Below are 6,960 nucleotides of genomic sequence, written 5' to 3' on the forward strand. Positions count from 1 at the left end.
CACTGCATGACATTTAAAAATGTTACAAAAGCGCTTTTATAGAATTATAATCAATATATATCAGTTGGATACAGTAACACAATGGAAACCAGTAACTTTATTACTGTTATTGATTCTGAAACAGACAATGAAGATAGACTCATTTATTTGATGGGAGGAATGTCTCTGAAAGAGTGGAAATTGAAATGATACCATACACTGCCTTTAAGGGTGAATACACACATAACTGAACAACAAGGAAGATTGTTTTTCACTAGGTTGATGTCTCAAATTAAAATGTCTAACTCATTAAACTTAGAGCATCTTATCAACCCCATCACACCACACTCCTTGTCAACCTCCCAAATTCACCATCTCTGTATATTAGGAAAATGATTTTTTTTTTGACAGGCAGAGTGGACAGTGAGAGAGAGAGACAAAGAGAAAGGTCTTCCTTTGCTGTTGGTTCACCCTCCAATGGCCACTGCAGCCAGCACGCAGCAGCCAGTGCACCATGCTGATCTGAAGCCAGGAGCCAGGTGCTTCTCCTGGTCTCCCATGGGGTACAGGGCCCAAGGACTTGGGCCATCGTCCACTGCACTCCCGGGCCATAGCAGAGAGCTGGCCTGGAAGAGGGGAAACCGGGACAGAATCCGGCGCCCCAAATGGGACTAGAATCCAGTGTGCCAGCGCCACTAGGTGGAGGATTAGCCTGTTGAGCCATGGCGCCAGCCAGGAAAATGATTTTTACCTAAAAATATGCACACTATAGGATAATCATTTTTATTTTCAATGTTTATTTTGATCTTCTGCTTTGTTTCAGTTTGTCTGTTTCTGAATAATTTATTTTCCATCCATAATCAGATTTTTAGGCCCTATGCTTTTAATGTTAATTTTCCATGTAATACCTTCAAATGTATTAAAATTGTATTGTTATTTTCAATTCATTTTTGCTTTCTTAATTTTATTTTTGAATAAAGAACAAAGAGCTAACTTTGAACATTTTCTTATATTTTTTCATGTGTATCAACAAGACTTGCATAAAATCTGTTAGCTTATCTTGCTTAATAGCTGCTACTGTAATTCACAACACATGAGCAAAAATATCTGTTGTGATGTATTTTCTTGATAACTAAGATGAAAGTGGAAGTCATTGAGATACTTTTGTTGGAATGTTGATTATAAAGGAGGAAGTTTTACCTGCAAAATCATTTTCTTTATTCCTTCCTAGAACACAGTGTGTTGGTCATATATGTAGCCATGAGATAAGAGTATGGAGACTATAAGCCACATGATCATGATCATGTTAATGTTACACTCTCAGACTACTGTATTATCCCCAGATCATATAATTTGGGGAGCTTGTTAGAAAAATACAAATGATTTAGAAAAGCCCATGAGTTCAATTATCTATTATACTCAATCAGGTTTATTCTTAACTGAATGGAAACAATATTTTATTTAGTTATTTATTTATAATCATTATCAATCGCCCTCCTTATCTCTTACCCAGGTTGTCCATTATGGTAATTTAGTCTCCCACAAATGATGCATGAAGCCCCTCTGGTATTAGGGAAAAGACTTCCCAGTGTCTGTCCCCCTCAGCTTCAACACAATCCTAGCATTACTTCAGGAGCATAACTGTGAAAGATTTACCAAATCATATAGATATATTGTACACTATAATATTTTTAGAGTCTAAAACAATGCTTGTTTTTCCTCTTTTCTATTAAAAGAGACAGCTGGGGAAGCAGGACACACAGCAGACTCATAGAATGGCAAATGCCCAAAACAGCACTCCTGTCTCAGAATCAACCCTTGGGACATTCGGATCTGGCTAAAAGGTCCATGAGAGTCTCACAGGCATGGAAAGCCATGACACGATGGCAAAAAACAATCTAAATGAAAGACCCTGGTTAACAAGACCCCAGCAGAAGAAACAGCCATCAAGGAGAGAGGCGCCTTTCTCTGAAGGGAGGAAGGAACCTCCACTGTGACACGGCCTTGACTAAAAAAGTTCAGAGTCAGTGAACTCAAGGGACTTCCATAGCCTAGACAGCTCATAGCAAGAGTCTTGGGTGATTTCTGACATCACAAATAAGAGTGCCAATTGTTAAATCAACAACGGGAGTCACTGGGTACATGCTCCCCACACAGGATCTCTGTCCTTAATGTGTTTTACTATGAAACTTTAAAACACTACTAATCGAACAATACCCTATACCTTGTGCGGTTGTGTGAATGCAGCCTGTTGAAATCCTTGCTTAGTATATACTAAGTTGATCTTCAGTATATGAAGGTAATTGAAAATGAAACTCGATAAAGGGTGGGATGGGAGTGGGAGAGGGGAGGGCCACGGGAGGGAGGGAGGTTGGGGGGGAAGCCACAACAATACAAAAGTTGCACTTTGTAAATCCACATTTATGAAATAAAAAATTAAAAAAAGAGAGACAGCTGATTATAATTAATTTAATCAAAACAACAGTATTATTTTTACTTCAATATGACTTCACTATTGTAGTTTTTTTCCTACAATAAGCAAACATGTAGAGAAAGCAATTTTCAAGACATTTCTTAAAATTTTCCCTTTCAATTAATAAATAGATGGCAGTCAGAAAGCTAGAGAAATTAAGAAAAGGTATTATAATTTAAATAAATACCTATTGGGGACATACTAATACTTGCCTGTTAATTATACACATTCAATTCTTGCTAGTAATGCCTGGCTCATTTTGTTATCACTTATTTTTATCCACAAAATAATTGTAATCATAGCACATCAGGTTAATCTGACACTTAGAGTGTACATAGCAATCCGCCTTCCTGATAATTCACTTGTGAGGAAGCAGATAGTGGCTCAACTAGATGGGTTCCCCCCACAGACACAGGAGACCTGGATTGAGTTTCTGCCTCCTGGCTTTGGCCTGGCCCAGCTGAAGCTATTTATGGCACTTGGGAATGGAACTAAAAAGAAGATTCATTCTCTTCTCTCTCCCTCTCTCTCCCTCTCTCTCTCTCTCTCTCCCTCTCTCTCCCTCTCTCCCTCTCTCCCTCTCTCCCTCTCTCCCTCTCTCTCCCTCTCTCCCTCTCTCCCTCTCTCCCTCTCTCCCTCTCCCTCTCTCCCTACCTCCATCTCTACAATTCTGCCCTTTCAAAAAAAAAATAAATGAATACTTTTTTTTGACAGGCAGAGTTAGACAGTGAGAGAGAGAGACAGAGAGAAAGGTCTTCCTTCTGTTGGTTCACCCCCAAATGGCTGCTATGGCCGGCATGCTGCAGCGATCCAAAGCCAGGAGTCAGGTGCTTCCTCCTGGTCTCCCATGCGGGTGCAGGGCCCAAGCACTTGGGTCATACTCCACTGCCTTCCTGGGCCACAGCAGAGAGCTGGACTGGAAGAGGAGCAACCAGGACAGAATCCAGCCCCCAACCAGGACTAGAACCCAGGGTTCTGGCACCGCAGGCAGAGTATTAGCCTAGTGAGCCATGGCACTGGCATGAATAGTTTTTTGAAAAGATTTATTTTATTTGAAAGGCAGAGGCAAGAAAGAGAGGTCTTCCATCTGCTGGTTCATTCCCCAAATGGCTGCAGCTGCTGCAGCTGTGCCAATCCAAAGCCAGGAGTCAGGAGCTTCTTCCATGTCTCCTGCACTAGTGCAGGGGCCCAAGCACTTGAGCAATCTTTGACTGCTTTCCCAGGCCACAGCCGACAGCTGGATCAGAAGTGGACCAGCCAGGACATGAACTGGAGCCCATATGGAAAGCCAGCACTGCAGGCAGCATCTTTATCTGCTATGCCAAATGCCAGCCCCAGTGAACACAATTTTAAAATAATACATTTTTAAAAGTTGGCAGTATTGTGGCAGCAGCTGGCTTCCAGGAAGCTCACCAATTATTAAGAGCCTGGCCCTGCACATTGCTACAGTGAGCTGGGCTGAACTGCTGTGCCACAGGTCCTTTTAGAATAAATCATGGGATTGAGCTTCATTCAGATGTAGTGGAATATGCCAAGGAAAAACTGGAGAGCTTTGTCAAAAATAATAGCTTTGATAAATTTGAGTTCTGTGAACCTGCATTAGTAGTTGGTAATCACCTCTAGAAATGTCCTACAGTTATCAGTATGATCGAATTTACTGTGGTGCTAGGGTCCAAAAAGGCCATGAAAACTATGTGAAAATTTTACTGAATGTGGGAGGCATGCTAGTCATGCCTATAGAAGATCAGTTAACACAGATTATGTGACCGGGACAAAACACTTGGGAAAGTAAAAATATCCTTGCTGTTTCATTTGCTCCACTTGTGCAGCCAAGTAAGAATGGTTATGGCAAGCCTGCTTCTGTGGGACTCCCCCCTGTGCTGTCAGGAACCTGCAGGATTTGGCTTGTATTTATATTCACATCCCACTTAGAAATTTCATAAACAATGAAATGCAGGCCAAAGGTTTTCCCAAAAGGTTCCACCCAAAAGGAAAAGAAAGAGAGTGAAACAGAATTAACAGGCACATCCTTGTAGGTAATCAGCTTATGCCTCAGCCTCTTAGTGAGGAGGAAGAGAAAATGGAAGATCCCAAAGAAGAGGAGAAAGATCACAGTGAAGCTATGAAGCCAGAAGAGCGGCCTCAGAATTCATGGAGAAAGAAAATCATCAGCTGCCCTCCCTGAGTCTTTAAAAGCTTAATTGGCTGGCACCGCGGCTCAGTAGGCTAATCCTCTGCCTGCAGTGCCAGCACACCGGGTTCTAGATGGGGCACTGGATTCTGTCCCCGTTGCTCCTCTTCCAGTCCAGCTGTGGCCCAGGAGTGTAGTGGAGGATGGCCCAAGTGTTTAGGAGACCAGGAGGAAGCACCTGGCTCCTGGTTTCAGATTGCTGCAGCCCACCAGCTGTGGCAACCATTTAGGGAGTGAACCAATGGAAGGAAGACTTTTCTCTCTGTCTCTCTCACTGTCTATAACTCTACCTGTCAAATTTTAAAAATTTCTTAAAAGAAAAAAAAAAGGGCCGGCACCATGGCTCACAAGGCTAATCTTCACCCTGTGGCACCCGCACCCCAGATTCTAGTCCTGGTTGGGGCACTGGACTCTGTCCCGGTTGCTCCTCTTCCAGTCCAGCTCTCTGCTGTGGCCTGGGAGTGCAGTGGATGATGGCCCAAGTGCTTGGGCCCTGCACCCGCATGGGAGACCAGGAGAAGCACCTGGCTCCTGGCTTTGGATCAGCGCAGTGCTTTGAACTGCAGCGGCCATTGGGGGGTGAACCAATGGAGAAGGAAGACCATTCTCTCTGACTCTCTCTCTCACTGTCCACTCTGCCTGTCAAAAAAAAAAAAAAGCTTAATTGACATGTTTTACAGACAAAAAATCAGATTGAGAATAAAAAATGCCTACTGATAATTCCTGTAGTCTTGAGCATGTAGCATTTGTTAGGAGTTAAAATAACTATTTCTTTCATCAGAGTGAATTTTAGGGAGGAAAAAGTATAACTTGTTTCTGTTAGTAACAAAAATAATGTACTGAGACATTAAAAAGAATCCCTTTTATAAAATCTATTTTTTTAAACCTTGGGAAAATGCTGCTGTATAAGAGTCACCCACAATGCTGGAACTCTTAAACCAAATACTTTTTACAGTGAACTATAGAAAAATGATCCTTAATAGACCTTGAAAATTGCCAGAGTCAAGATAACCTCATTAACTTTAAATACTGAAAATATAAAGGAGCAATAAAAACTGAGGATTGTATTAAGTGTATACTTTTTTTTTAACAGATAGAGTTAGAGAAAAAGATCTTCCTTCCATTGGTTCACTCCTCAAATGGCTGCCACAGCCGGAACTACACCGATCTGAAGCCAGGATCCAGGTGCTTCCTCCTTGTCTCCTACACACTTGGGCCATCCTCCACTGCCTTCCCAGGCCACAGCAGAGAGCTGGACTGGAAGAGGAACAACCGGTACTAGAACCTGGCACCCATATGGAATGCCAGCGCCGCAGGCAGAGGATTATCCTAGTGAGCCATGGCACTGGCCCCAAGTGTATACTTTCTAATATTCACTTGCTGTGCTCTTAAAAACCTCTGAGAGAAACAGATATCCCCACCCATCCACACCCCCCCCCCCACACACACACAGGTCTTTTGGCAACAGATTAAAATGCAAAAGTTGCAGGGCTGTAAAATTTCATGAAACCTGTGTTTTTTAAAAGATAAATTACTTCATATGTTGCATTATTACTGCACTCATATATTGCCTGGAATATATCTACAGCAACTCAGAAATAGTAATTGCAACAAAAGTAAGGTAAATAGGTCTATAGAGCATTTGATTTCCTTATAAGATAAGTTTTCATAGAGGAAATAAAATAACTGCAATTCAAATCAGATTTATATGCTTAAGAAACAGGCAAAGAACTTGAACAGATGTTTTTCACATGAGGAAATTCAAATGGTCAGCACATGAAAAAATACTCAGGATCACTTGCCATCAGGAAAATGCAAATAAATACCAAAATGAGGTTTCACCTCACCCCACACAGAAATCAATAAAAAAATTAATGCTGATGAGGATGTGTGGAAAAGGGTACCCTAACCACTATTGTTGGGGTTGTAAACTAGTACAGACGTTGTGGAAGACAGATGTCCATCAACCAATGACTGGATATAGGAAATGTGATACACACACACTATGGAATACTATTCAGCTGGAAAAAAGAAATCCTGTATTTTACAATAAAATGGATGCAACTTAAAACCATTATATTTAGAGATATATGCCAGTCTCAGAAAGACAAATACCATATTATTTCCCTGATCTATGGTAACTAATAGTATACACAAAAAGTTTTTATATGAGCAAAAATGACATTTTGAGATTCAATATTTGTTTATAGCCTCGTCTCTGCTTTTGAGGAACAGTGCTATTTCCTGCTTACTCTTTGTTGAATTCTTTACTTAGTTTAGGGTTAATCTTATGAGTTTAATAGATTATGAAAATTAT

The 6,960-nt window shown here is 41.2% G+C and overlaps 1 pseudogene; it reads left to right on the forward strand.

Annotated features, from left to right (window-relative positions):
- LOC133755195 (protein-L-isoaspartate O-methyltransferase domain-containing protein 1-like) overlaps nucleotides 1-4,637 on the forward strand; it is a 29,344-nt pseudogene extending 24,707 nt beyond the window's left edge.
- The last annotated feature ends 2,323 nt before the right edge of the window (nucleotides 4,638-6,960 follow it).

Source organism: Lepus europaeus, unplaced genomic scaffold (assembly GCF_033115175.1).
Source record: "Lepus europaeus isolate LE1 unplaced genomic scaffold, mLepTim1.pri SCAFFOLD_3_1, whole genome shotgun sequence".
NCBI classification, from domain to species: Eukaryota; Metazoa; Chordata; class Mammalia; order Lagomorpha; family Leporidae; genus Lepus; species Lepus europaeus.